The sequence below is a fragment of the Mixophyes fleayi genome, chromosome 2 (assembly GCF_038048845.1).
Source record: "Mixophyes fleayi isolate aMixFle1 chromosome 2, aMixFle1.hap1, whole genome shotgun sequence".
Taxonomy (NCBI): Eukaryota; Metazoa; Chordata; class Amphibia; order Anura; family Limnodynastidae; genus Mixophyes; species Mixophyes fleayi.
In genome coordinates this window covers 189,219,652-189,234,512 of record NC_134403.1, presented here as the reverse complement: position 1 = coordinate 189,234,512, position 14,861 = coordinate 189,219,652, and the positions used below count along the sequence as shown (strand labels likewise).

Genomic DNA, 14,861 nt, shown 5'->3' with positions numbered 1-14,861 from the left:
CCAGAATCCGCACATATCTCACACAAGACACTGCTAAAACCTTAATTCATGCACTAATCATCTCCCGCATTGACTATTGCAATTTCCTCCTTACTGGTCTTCCCAAAAACAGACTCAACCCCCTAAAATCTATTTTGCATGCTTCGGCAAGACTGATTTTCCTTGCAAATAGCTATTCCTCTGTTGAATCACTCTGTATGTCTCTACACTGGCTGCCTGTCTTCTACCGAATCCAATATAAAATACTTTTACTAACCTACAAGGCCATCAATAAAGCTGCACCAACATACATCTCCTCTCTTGTCTCAAAATATCTCCCAACTCGGCAACTCCGTTCTGCAAAAGATCTGCGTCTCTCATCCACCCTCATTACATCCTCCCATTCCCGGTTACAGGACTTTTTTCGGGCTGCACCCACTCTATGGAACTCTCTCCCTCGCACAATAAGACTCTCCTCTGTTCTACAAACTTTCAAGCGTTCTCTGAAAACCTACCTATTCAGACAAGCTTATAATATTCCTCAACCACCATCTTAACCTCACTACCTTTAGCCTGTTACACAATTTCACACAAGACAACTACCCCCGGACCAACATTGTTGTGTGACAGGATCATTTAGCTTATGAGTCACCCTACCTTTGCAGTCTGGCTGGGCCAAGATGCAAAATGTATACTTAACCTCATGTGTCAATCTCCCATTGTCCCATAGATTGTAAGCTTGCGAGCAGGGCCTTCTCACCTCTTTGTCTGTTTTACCCAGTTTGTTTATTAGTTTATTACGTTTGTCCCCAATTGTAAAGCGCTACGGAATATGTTGGCGCTATATAAATAAATGATGATGATGATGATAGCACTCATAAAGAAACACAAAGGCCTCATTCTTTCCTTGCCACTGCGTGTGCAGAATGGCATGTTGGCAATTTTATTTTTTTCTGCAGATAACTTTGCCTGGATTACAGGTATTATTTTCTTCACCAAGGTAAAAGGTGTTTTTTTACATTTTTGTTTCCCTGACTTAAAAACACTATGTACTTTAACATAGGCTTTAGCAGATGACGTGGAGGGATTACTATCATCATGACTGGTGCCAGCAGCTGCTTGATGCTCCTGGTCTTCTGTGTACTGCTGTGAATCCATTTTGATAACACAGTAAAATGTGACTGCAGATTTTGAAGAACACTGCCAGCCCTATTATTTCTTTTTCAACAATGACAATTAGCAATGGAGCTGTCCTGTTTGTGTGTTAGCTATTTAACACAGTACAATGTGACTGTAGATTTAGAACAAGACTGCCAGCCCTATAATGGAGCTCTCCTGTTTCTGTGTGAGCTATATCTCAGTAGAATGTCACTGGAGACTTTGAAGAACACTGCTACCCCTCCTCTTTCTTTTCTACCTATGACTCTGCCCAACTGCACTAGAGACTGCCAAGAACCATGCTACCCCTTCTGTGTCCCTCTGTGAACTGGCGCTGGATTGCGTGGAGGGCGGTACTTATAGATTCCAAAACTCACGAGATCCGACGACCGTAATGATGATGCTTTGCCTCATTTTCAATTCCGAGAGTGTGCGAAAATACCGAGCCGAGATGACTCTGTACTCGGATCTGCTAAGTTCGGGTGGATTTGGTTCTCGGGGAACCGAGCCTATGCATCTCTAATTTTTACACTGAAATGTAAAGTGCATCTAGGGCATGCTCTACCCCAGTTATAAATTTGTCACCACATTTTAAATTTACCTCCCCCTCCAATGCAACATGGTGTTGCCAAGGTGCAAAGTTACACCATTTTTATGCTTTGCTCTCCTTAATGATTCAGGCCCTTTGCGTTCTATTTTAGTTTATCCATTGCTCTGTGTGTATAGATAAAGCGTTCTTCTAAGCGATCAACAGATCACTATTTATAAGTCCGCTTAAACCATTTTCATCTTCTGGTGAATGCAATGTACCATGGACAAATACACTACCCTGTAGGTTATGATTAATACTATAATATTAAAGAAGTAGATAAAATAATTATTTAGATTACCTTGGTCAACAACTCAATTAAAGTCAGAGAACACCTTTTGATTAATGACTGCTATATTTTTTTTAAAAAAATATCTTGCTGATAATAGAAATCGTGACACTTGAAGGACTATTAATAGGTTATTGTACTGATACAGGTATAGTAGTATAGAAACACGTGTCTCTATAGGACCCCGCGGAGCTGCAGCGGAGGATGATGTGACCACCCCCCTTTGCCAGCCTCGTGCTCAGGGGAGGGGGACTCTAGTGAGATGGCGCGAGGACACTGGGAGGCAGAGCGCGCGGTTACCGGGAAGGCAACAGCAGATAGGAGACTGGTGGACCAGCTGCAGGTAAGAGCGGCAGTGCGGAAGGGCTGCACCTTTACCGCATCATGGAGTAGTGGGGGAAAGCACTGACTGTAGGGGAAGCTTAAGCCCGACTTGTATGACAGCTTGGCTGCCTGTCTGTATCCGCAGAGCACTAGCAGGCTGTATGGAAGGTAAGATCTGTAGAGTAGCGCTCATTGCTGGGGCGCTGCAGTGCATGCTACCCGTAGCGACCCCACACATTGCTTGGCAGCTGAGCCTCTACGCCGGGCAGCGGGGCAGGCTCCCTAGCAGCGCTTGGCTGTAGCTGTGTTTGTATTGTACATGTGCAATGCTGTGTGTGTGTGATGATGCCGAGATTGGATGGAGCTTTATGTAGAAAGTATTGCTCCATTAACCCAGCTGTTGCTGGAGAAGCGTATGGAGCTGTCCGCAGCCAGTAGTGCTGATCTGTACACACTAAATACACTTGACAAATTGGTCACGGCTCTGATCACCTGAAGGGAACCAGTTGGGTATCGTCATTAACAAGAACTAAAATATTCAGTGCATTGCATGGTGTTCATAAGGGGATTGACATCTACAACTGGCCCTTGTTTGTCAGCAGCCTACATTCCTCTAATCACTCATGATCTTGTCACGTGAAAAGGAGATTATAAAAGTATTATCATTTTAATCCTTTCTGTTTTCCGATCTGATGATGCATTTCTATCTGACAAAGTACCTTAGTCCTGATAGATGAATGACTGACTTGCCCTCTAACAAAGTGTCATATTGTGTTCTTTAGTATGATATCTGATGCACGCAGCACCTCAGCCTTTGCAGAAAACGAAATGGTAAATCTAAATCTAAACACGTTACTTTCTATTATTAAGCCTTGCAGATAAACCTTTAAATGATGATCTGCTAGGTGGGCGTGTCCTAATCATAAAAGCAGCTCTAGGCAGCAAATGGTTAATGATACATGAACCAGTATTGGTCTTTTAAATCTTTTATGCAACATCTAATAATCGGCTTTGCTTGCAGGATCTTTGTTTATGTAACACATGCACCATTTTTGTTTATGTAAAGTACTCTTACTCTTGGAATCTGAGGACACAACGGTTCCTTATGCTTGAGTGTCTTTCAGTTGAAAGAAGCTTGCACTAAATTTATGACCGTTTTTATTTCTTAGAGGGTATCTAGTGTGACATTATAATGTCTGAAGAACATACTGCAGAGTGGTTGTGACATAGTAAAAAGAAGAAAACACAGTACAGAAATGTTTGCTATTTCTGCAGCTTAATATATTACTGAACTTATTGATGCACACACTCCTATTCACAGCTGCCAGTGATCTGTCACACGTGCATGAGCTGGTTTATGGGTTGCTATGCACATGTTAATTGTATGCTTTGGTAAATGAAAGCAGTGCTGTTATTAAAAGGGGCATACAATGAAGATTAAAAGTGCTGTTGATGTAACAGTTATGTTTTGATTAGGGGAAATAACTGAGATGTGACTGCAATCAATATTGCTACTCTCATATTACCTGGTCAGTCATTTGAAATCATATATACACAACATACACAATTAGTTTTGATGAATGTAGTATCCATATATATTACAAATGTAATTATAGATTCCACCAACAGTAGAGATATTACTGTGTGTCTTGCAAAATGCAAAAACTACCAAATGAGCTTGGCTAATCTGTCTATGTACTAATGTAAACAGAGCACTCAAGATGCAATCATGGCAATAGAGAATATTTTTTACAGTGTCTAAATTAAGTACAATTTCTTAAGTGTGAAGGTTAAAAAAATATAAAACTAAAATGCATTCATTTGTCATCTGACCCTATAGTAGTGTCTCCGACTTTGCCTAATTTCCATCTATTTCTTTCCTTATATTTGTGAGAACAAGCTTTCTATATTTTGCGATAAATATTTGGGGCTACAATATTTTTATTAAAGTAACCTGAAGATTCATAGAAAAGGGAAGTTTGTTACCTCGTTTTGCCAGCCGTTTTCATGTTTAATACCCAAAGAACAATATTTATCCTACCAGGCCATCAAATGGAAGCCCTATCACAAATAATAAAGAGTATACAATTAAAACCATCCAGTCATGAATTAGTTATGCTCTATATAACCAGTTGCTGTTATTTGCCATTATATTGATATTTGGTAAGTAGCTGTTCTAATGCAGACTAATTTAATAATGTAAATGCTCAGTACCATATGTATAATCGGTGTGCTCTTTGGGCTGAGTTGAGGGAGATCTTTGTTCTTTACCATGCACTGTGTTTTATTGGCTAAAAGTTCTGTGCACGGTCTAGCAAAAGCCAGTGATTTACATGCTCACTGCTCAAGAGATGCTGACTCACCAGGTTCTCTAAGTAAAACATGTCTGAGTAATTGTTCGGGTGGTATCCATTGGTAAGACAATTAAGTTATATCTTCTAATGTCTTTGGAAACGTGGATGAAATGTAAGCATTGGTATGTGAACACAGACAGAATCCAGGGAAAGGTAGACGCAGCTGGAGACTGCAGATATTAAAAACTGCATGCAGAATAAACTGCTGTCTTGTCTCTAGAGGTCTGTGTTATCAAGGAATTGCACTTCTTCCCTGAGAAGTACAGCACGTGAGCTATGGTATAAATATATTGGTCCCTATTCGGTGCACTGTAATACAGTCTTCCTTCACGTGGGATAATTTACTTGAACAAGAGTTAAATCTCTCTTGACAAGTAGTGCTGTAGATCATAACATACTGACCTGAGATCAATGAATAATTCACTCCCCATCCCAGTATTTAAAACGCTGAGCCTGTGCAAGGTCTCCTGGGACTCACTGTTCTACTGGTGCATAGGACTATGTAAACTGGATATATCTAGAAACAAGTTATATTGCTATGTATTGATCTGGCAATCTTTGCTGACTTTATTATTTCTCTGAAGGTCACTAAGAGGTTGACTTGGAACCGGCAAAATATGGATACATTTGGCGTAAATTAAGAAAAGACTTCTCAGATGTGGCTTTGGATAGTTTTCTCTTCTGTTTCAAGTACATCTAAAACACTGTTTACATAATTCAGGTAAGGAGAACCTTTTCTCCACTTGAAAAGTCATAGTTTTCACTTATTTTTTGTTTTGGTGTACGCATGACATTGTTCATCTGACAGTCGAGGGGAGAAAACAAGAGGATGACTAATAACATGTTGGTTGGCGTGCAGGTGGGCTGGGAGCCCAAATTCCAGGTGCCGGTGGTCAGCGGCATTACCAAATCAGACTGTTACTTGTAAGCGACATCTGTGTGCAGGGAGAGCTCTTTTATGCAGTCAGGTCTGGTTATATCATCATCATCAGTTATATTAACCTGTTGCTTTGAGAACTGGGATGCCAGCTTATTGTGTGCCTTCACCAGTGTCAAGTGTTTGTTCATATGTCAGTTTCTTGGTGTTCCAGACCCTTTGCTTAATTATGACTATGTTTAATTTTGACTTAACTGTGACTATGATCCTAAATATTTGCCATTAGCCCTTTGTGCCTTTAACATTGCACCTTTGTCTGTATTGTGTATTAAACCCTGGATTTCTGTTACAAACACAGTTACAGACCTTACTTCATTCATACATTGTCTGTTTGCTGCCCGCCCTGACCATTGCCTGGAGGCTGACCTTGTCTGTTTGCTGGCAGCCCTGACCACTGCCTGGAGGCTGACCTTCTCTGTTTGCTGCCTGCCCTGACCACTGCCTGGAGGCTGACCTTGTCTGTTTGCTGCCTGCCCTGACCACTGCCTGGAGGCTGACCTTGTCTGTTTGCTGCCTGCCCTGACCACTGCCTGGAAGCTGACCTTGTCTGTTTGCTGCCTGCCCTGACCACTGCCTGGAGGCTGACCTTGTCTGTTTGCTGCCTGCCCTGACCACTGCCTGGAGGCTGACCTTGTCTGTTTGCTGCCTGCCCTGACCACTGCCTGGAGGCTGACCTTGTCTGTTTGCTGCCTGCCCTGACCATTGCCTGGAGGCTGACCTTGTCTGTTTGCTGCCTGCCCTGACCACTGCCTGGAGGCTGACCTTGTCTGTTTGCTGCCTGCCCTGACCACTGCCTGGAGGCTGACCTTGTCTGTTTGCTGCCTGCTCTGACCACTGCCTGGAGGCTGACCTTGTCTGTTTGCTGCCCGCCCTGACCACTGCCTGGAGGCTGACGAATTGATACTCTGCAGAAATTGCAGAAAATCGGTACGATTAGGCATCCCCAGCCATGGAACACAGGGGGTTTTGCAGCTACATATGATTCATATAAGTGGCAGCCAACTCGTCCTAATCCTATGGGGCAAAGTCCAAAGAGTAAATGATATCATGTCTCTGTAAGCTTTAGCACAAAGGGAAAAAGACATTTGATAGAAGAAACCAAATGATTACATAAGGGACGGATTACAGGAAAAAGCCACCAGGTACGCTTAGTATTTGCTAAGGCATCACAGCCCCCCAAATAAACTGGGGCGTTAAGGAACATAAGGTAGTATTTTTTAAAGGTAAAGTACCAATTATGAACGTGCTTGAGGAATTGTCTGTTTGCTCTGATATAAGAAGTGCAGTTGCTGTCTTGGAAGATAGTAGGGCAATGGAAAGAAGGATTCCCAAAATTTACAATTAAGGAGTGGTCTGCCATGGTTCTTTGGTTGCAGAAAGAATAAGGAAAATTATACAGCCTCTATCTTGCTGACATCTGGAGGCAAACTGTTCAAATTAGGAGCAATTTGATCCAGCAAATGTCTGAATTTCCCTCAGTGTTGGTTTGTGGGACTCTAGTGGAGGAAGTATGTGTAAGTTGTCCTCAGTTTCCGGCAACATTAGGGACTAACTGTTACAGAGAGGATCTCTGAAAATTCCTGTAATATTTTAAAACCTTTATTTCATGGGCTAAATAATTAAAGTGCATCACATTTACATTAAGACATTTTTATGGACACTGCCTGATTCAAGTACGGATGTGCGCTCGTTTCCGTAGTGTATCGTGCATGATTTTGCACTGCAACATGCTCAGTAACCGTACGGAGTTCATATCCACACGCATCTGTCATTTATGACCCCTTATGACTTGAGAGGCATAAGGGGTCATAAATAAGGGGTCGTAAGCCATGTACAGTAAGGGCGTGTTCACGCAGATGCGGCTCAATTTAATCCCTTGTTTGGTTTATTGATGCAGAGCGTATTTCCACCCCTGTTCAAAACGTGTTGTATCTTATGAAACTTTTGGATTGGAATATGGGCGTAACTATGCAGAAGTTGCATGTTTTTTTTAAAAGTGGTAATTTTGCCCAATTTGCGTTCCAACTTGATTCACACCCTTTTTTCTTTGTCAAACACATGCACTTAACTGAATGCATCTTGTTGATAACAGTGTGTGTTTCCAATGTTGTTGTATAATGTAATACACTTTAATTTAGTCAACAGGTGTTAAAGATACTAATTGTTCTGCCAATTCATACCCAATAACAGATAATAATTGTAATCTATTGGGGAATAATACAAGCATATGTGGATAAATGACTAACCAGTACAGATATATTCTAAAAGTGTGAGTATGGCCCTCTCTACCCTCTCTGTTGTCTGAACCTTGTCTGTCAACCACATGTTTTTGTTCTGTTTTTATGCATGCTTTGTTTCTATGTTTAATTTGTTATACAGACTGTCTAGCGCAGCAGAGATTAGTGCCGGTTTATCATTAAACAATGCTGATGATATTTTTGTCCATGATTGTTTGCCGAGATGTGACTGTGAACCCTACAAACAAAATCATTCCCCCAAGGCTGCTGCGGAGACAGACTCATGCTCTCCTCTTCTTCTTCCTACACAACAGCGCTCCTGCCCCTGTGAGCACAGAGGAGCTAAGGTAGAAAGCCTACTGGGAGTGAGCATTAGCCTGTCTTTACAAATCAGATGGAAAAAATTCTGGACAAATATATGCAACTTACGGGCAATGCACTTATCTGTATGCCAAGTAAATATGCAGATGCAAGAACACAAAAGTACATTGCACCAGTAAGTTGTAAATCGCCAAGCAATGACTATGTGCTTGTATATGTTATAAACCTGGTCCATCTATTGTAGCAGGAACAACACAGCTATAACTGGCTCAATTTTTGCAGCTGGAGTTGGATATCACACAGTGTTCACTACTGCATCACTGAAATTTCAGTATAAACATTTCTTATTGGTAGAAGATAATTTGGCAAAAAAAAACCAACCACATTAATTGCTTTCAGTTTAAAGAATCACTAAACCTAAAATGGAAGTCTCCTTGTAGTTCTAAAAGCATTAAAAATACCGTGTGGTATTTGACACTGGGTTTACATTTACTATGGAGCTGAGTGCAAACTATTATTCTCTGTAATCAGTATTTTCTTTGTAAAGCAGCTAGCTGACTGCAGTATCATTTGATGAGCTTACTGAGAGGAGACAGGACAAAATCTTCCACTCATGTTCACAACATTATCACCAATATCTTCTCCTGAAACATATATATTTAAGAATGTTATTGCTAATCTTTTTATTTTAGGTTTAGTAAAAACTAGTTCCACCATTGTGGGTTTTCTGTTCAGGAGGTTAAATGAACAAAATATGCCAAAATTTCAAATCTAACTGTTTATTCTATCTTTAACAATTAGATACACTCTGTGGCCAAATGTGTCTAACTAGTAAATTTTGTGTGAGTTATTTTCAGTGTGCCAAATGTATGCAGTGCCTAGCATATGCCTGGCTCCCGTCATCGGATCATTGGTAACAATCTTGGTGTGTTGAAGTGACTCGCATACAAAGCTCTTTCTGCTTGTCAGTTTAAAGCCAACGATGCTGGGTATGTGACAGGGACGGAGTATGCAGAGGACTGTATACACCTGCCCCACAAATGATTAAGACTCTTCACAAAATTATATTTGTGACAAAAACTCAAATAGAGATTGTATCTAACCCACAGTTCGATATGGGATCGAGATTATATTTGTAGACTCTTTGGGTATATTTTGCACATCTAGCTTCTCAGAACTCGTGAAAAGTCCAGAAAGATGGATACATCCTTTAATGCTTAACCTTAAATCTAAATGCTCCTAATATCTAACATAATGTTATTTTTACCATTAATCCAGCCAGGTGCTGCAATTGCCTATATAATGCCTCCACTCCCCCCTAATAAAAACTGTCCTCATCTGTCCAAAGAGTATTATTTAAAAAGCCTTCTGGATCACCCAGGTGGACCATGGCAAACAAAATAGTAGTTTATTGCTTAGTATCCTCTTTTGTACATAATAATTATTTCATGTTTTTTCTTATGATGATACCATTTGCCTTATGGTAATACAATTATACATCGCCCAAGGACACTGTGGCTTCCTCGGGGTAATACTCTATATCTTGCTTTTGGAGGCGTTTTTGTTGGACAACTACTCAGGAGAAGAGTAGGAATGAGGTGATATTTCTCCACTTGTACACTTAGGGGTATATTTACTAAACTGCGGGTTTGATGACGTGGAGATGTTGCCGATAGCAACCAATCAGATTCTATTTACCATTTATTAAGTACATTCTACAGAATGATAGAATGACTGGTTGCTACAGGCAACAACTCCACTTTTTCAAACCCGCAGCTTAGTAAATATACCCCAAAGTATTTAGCAATTGTTTTAGCAACCTTTTCAGCCATATAAATGGCAACAATTTCTGAGATGTTAGTGGAACTATTTTGACCAGGACATGATTCAGTTTTTTAAACCTGTAATGCTGAGAGTAATTTCTCATGGTAAATATTAAAAGAAGACTGACTAGTTCAAGGCAATTGCAAAAGAATCCTCAGATCATTTTATGTAATCACTGAAGGCAATCGGACTCAACACTTAAGATGTAAATGAAGGGATTGCTGACATGCACCCCTCCGAAATGTTATGTAACCTTGTCTGCCTTCAGTGATTTAAATAAAAGAATCTAACAATCCATTTCACTTTCTGTGAACCTACATTTCTCCTGTATATAATTGACTTTCTGTTTCATTCCTCCATGGCAGCACATACCAAAAGGTTAATCGTCATACTTTTGCTGAAGGCTAGACAGGAAAAAAGTTTGCACAGGAAGCATATAAGGCCAACTCTTGCTCTCCTTTGGTGTCATCGTTCCTTGTCTAGCTGAAGGCATGCAGTCCCTTTTAACATGGTGCTAGGGCTTTCCCAGAGGCAGTGGAGTCTTTCCAGATTGAGAGGTGACTGGTCCTGACAGAGGTCAGGCACGTGCGTACGGTTATTTCAGGCATTAGCAGACTGTCTCGGGCAAAGTCTGGGATCCCTTTGCGTGCTATTTGGAGAAGGCAAAGGCTAGATTTTGAAATTTCCTGTAATTATTCCTATCTGCTTGGCAGAGGAGAACGAAGCTGGAGCAGCAGCCACCAACATGCCATACTACTCTTCTACAGGAGAGCCCTTAAGCAATTTTTTTCACCAATACGATTGTTTTTCCCCATTCATGGTAAGGCTCATTCATTATTTTCTCTTTTTGATTCTGGTTATAGTTCTGTATCTGATTTTCAGATAGTGGATAAAAAGAAAACAGTTAAAGTTAAAAATAGACCCAGCACAGTCTGTGATAACACACTGCCTGTGGATTATTCACAAGTCATCTGTGTGAATTGTAAACAAAAAGAATGTACAATAGACCCTACTGCCTGAATAATATGAAGAGCTTTTAAAATATGAAATAGACAATGGAATAGACATTTGTTACTGTGATGCCTGTGATCTCCTTGAACTGGCTATATGCAGCTTTCACCCATTTCAGCCCCCTTTTCCATAGAGCATGATAAGCTCACAGATGCTCAGTTGCTCCCAGGACTTAACACGTGGTAGTAGGGGCTTATACCAGTTCTGATGCTGGCACAGATTATATTTGAGACTGATGTAAAGAACAGTGGTGAGGGCTTACCAGCATACACAGGCTCCTACTCCTCCAGGGAGTTGATAGTGGAGCCTGGAGGCAGAACTGGCACAGCTGGGCACAAAAGTCAGGGTAGGTGGCTAACACGGTGGTAGTCTTCAAAGCAACGCTGGAAAACACTACAGCACATACCCCGGCATGATGACACCGGTGGTGTCATCCCAGACACACTCCTCACACCGACTGCTTGAAAACCGGACTTGAAAGGATTCCGATGACTAAAGATGGCTCGATTGACGTCACTTTGAAGCTCCACTGTATTTGTGGTGGTCGAGACGGATGGGATTTCCTTCCCTTACCTTGTTCTCCAGACACGAGTCAGGTTCCCCTCTGTTCGGACATCTGGTGGTCAGGAGATAAATACTTCAATGAAAGGGACAAGAATTGGTCAAACAACTTGGGTTTATTAAGAATACGGTAAGGATAATTTTGGTAAGCCACCGCACCACTGACCCCTTCAGCTCAATGGTAATGACAAAATCGTTTGATCAGCATAGAGCACAATAGCATTTAATATATAATATACACCTGGTGAGTATAAGGCACAATAGCGATAACATCTTCAATATCAATAAATCAATTTTTAGGTAAATCACTTAACATTAACATTCATCTAAAACATTTGGTGCACCAACATTATCCCTGGTAACGTTACCATATTTTACACTCAGTCCTGGGTTAAACTGTGCACAGGAATTTTGTAGTGTTTAAATATCCTGCAGAGGTTTCCAGAAGGGTTAATAATCCCGATTAAGTCTCTGTACTTTCTCTCTAAAAGGTAGATGTTAAACTGTTGGCAGTGTTAAAGATTATAACAAAACACAGGACTGTTGCTCAATTTAGTCACAAGATGCCGCTATTCTCTCATCACTCTTCCCTCTGACGCTGGGGTGTGTGCAGTACACTGCAGGCTAGGATTTTACCTTGAAAAGGTTCTGCAGTTCGTGTAGACTGTGTTGGACGCCCCACTGTGTGTCCCCAGCCATTCTCCAGCCGTGTGTGCTGGCAATGTCACCAGTTCCAGCAGCAGATCAGTCTCTTATGTCAGCTTCCCCTTTCTTGTTGCTATATCACAAACTCCTCCTTCCTGCACATCCTCCTGGATACGTCCTTTCAGTTCAACTGTCAACTGTCATTTCCACTGTGTCTTCCTCAGCCTCTAGTAACCCCTTGTAGCCCTGCATTTTAAAAGCATTTATGCACTTCCTCTGTGCTGTTCAACAGGGTTTTGGGGCACCACATATTCTTGTTGGTGCTAAGTTGGTAATTTAAGGAGGCGACGGCTGTACAATCTACAAGCCTTTGTAAAGCACATTAAAGGGATTTGTGCCAACTTTCAACAGTCATTTGACTCCTCTAAGCAATTGATGAAGTACATGAGACTAAAGATATTGGACAAAGTCACAAAATAGCTGAAGGCTATAAAATGTGCTTAAATACTACCAGCTTGGAATTTTCTTTTCCAGGAATAACAGGAGAAGCATTTGAAAAAAACAGAACCTTGCCAACCATTAAGCATGGGGGTGGATGTTTTATGCTGTGGGGTTGAGTGGCACAGAGAATATTGTCTGGGTGGATAAATATCAACAGATCCTAGAAGTTAATTCCCCAGAGTCAGTAAAGAAACTGAATAAAAAAAAAAAAAAAAAAAAAGGTTTGGATTATTTTTTTTTTTTTGTTTCATCGAGACAATGATCCAAAACACATTAATCGACCATTAATTACTTACAGGAACTAGATATTAAGGCTTGGGAAGATCTCAAACTTGCAGCACATGCAAGAGGACTTCAGAATGTTTCTGAGCTGGATGAGTTCTACAAGGAAGAGTTTCTTGTATAGAAAGATTATTAACTAGCTACAAGTAATGTTTGTAAGCTGTGGTTTCTGTCCGAGGAGATGTTACGAGGTTTTGACTGACTGATAGTGTGGCCAAAATTGTGCACATTTCACATTCAGGACTTGATTTAGAGTTTTACTCAAGTCCATTTCTGTGGAGTAAACATATGCGCTCCTATACTGTGCGTGTGCATCAAATAGGTTCCTTATTTTTGACTTTCGGCTCCTTACACCTGGAGACGTGGATTGGGGAAAGACAAGCGTAAGTTGAGTACAGTAAAAGCATGCTACAATTATATGTACAAATGGAGTTGCAATGTTGGGAGACTTGGACCCATCAGCAGATATGCTTCTTAGGTGGTGTGCACATGATGATGGAGATGACATTGGCAGCACTATCTTTATGCTGCTGCTGGTGTATTGACCCCTTCAGCTGACACTACTTCATTTGTTAGTATTGTCGCGCTATATTATATTGAGCTGTGGTTGTGTATTCACATTTCTTAGTTGCCATTTCGTTTTGGACTACTGCAGGAAAGAAGATTCCCATTGTATTTATAAAGTGCTAAACAACGGATGTGGAAGTGTTTGTATTTCATTACATTTTATATGGAAAATGTGACTATTAACATTTCTATGGGATTTCTGTGATTCCCCTTTTTTCTTTTTTTTCCTGTTTATGCTGTTTCGTTGTCCCTCAGCTCCAAATTTCTAAACCTTATTTACATAAAAAGTAAAGAACATAAAAACAAATTGCTCTGCCCTGATGTAGTAGGGATAGAGGAGTATTAGTTAACTAATAATTGCTCAGCAGGTCCTATGTTACTACTTCACGTGACACAGACAACTTAAATTTGGGGCTAACTGGGTTCTGGATATGTGGGCTCATACTCGCTTAGGACACATGATGCTGCATTTTAATCTGGCCACACACTATTAACCCCTTTGCTGCCGAACCTGTTTTGGTACGTTTTGAGCTGGTCACATTCTAAAATCAATGTCCGTAATTGGTTTGTGCAATACCCTCACAAATTATACCTTGTTTTTTTCAGAAGGCTTTGAGTTTTCAAAATATACCATTTGTCTGCTTCTGCCTCCTGTTACAGCAAATAAAATCTACCCAAAGTATCCAATTTTTTTATATATTTTTCTTCGCCAATTATTACCGAAGGTTTATTGGCTCATTCTCCTCATTGGTGGCTCCTATCACTGCCCTCACTCGAAAAGGAGCAAACCCAGCGGAGTGGTCCGCAGAAGCACTGGCGAGTTTTTCAGCTCTCAACGCTGCATTAATTTCCGCCCCAGTCCTTAGACACCCTGACCCAGGACTTCCGTTTATTGTGGAGGTGGATGCTTCGGATGTCGGTGCTGGTGCCATTCTCTCTCAGAAAGACTCACAGAGTAAAAAGCTACATCCTTGTGCATTTTTCTCGAGAAAATTTCTGCCAGCGGAATGTAATTATGACGTCGGAAACCGTGAACTATTGGCTGTTAAGTTGGCATTGGAGGAATGGCGACATTGGTTGGAAGGGGCTGCACACACCATTACCATCTTCACAGACCATAAGAACCTCCAATATATTCAGACTGCAAAAACTCTGAATCCCAGGCAGGCTCGCTGGGCCCTATTTTTCACCAGATTTAGGTTCATTTCGTCCAGGTGCAAAAAATATTAAGGCTGATTCTTTGTCCCTAAGTTTTTTGGCTCAGCATCCTCAAACTCCTGAC

At 41.0% G+C, this 14,861-nt stretch overlaps 1 protein-coding gene across 3 annotated transcripts in view; it reads left to right on the top strand.

Annotated features, from left to right (window-relative positions):
* The first annotated feature begins 2,246 nt into the window (after positions 1–2,246).
* Positions 2,247–14,861, top strand: part of RASL10B (RAS like family 10 member B) — a 97,118-nt gene continuing 84,503 nt past the window's right edge. The window contains exons 1-2 of one of the 3 annotated variants that reach the window (XM_075195147.1): positions 2,247–2,358; positions 5,278–5,414. The gene's annotated coding sequence lies outside the window, so the exon portion shown is untranslated. Of the gene's footprint in view, positions 2,359–2,421; positions 2,508–5,277; positions 5,415–14,861 lie in introns of those variants that run through there. The other 2 variants (XM_075195146.1, XM_075195149.1) reach the window with 2 other exon arrangements.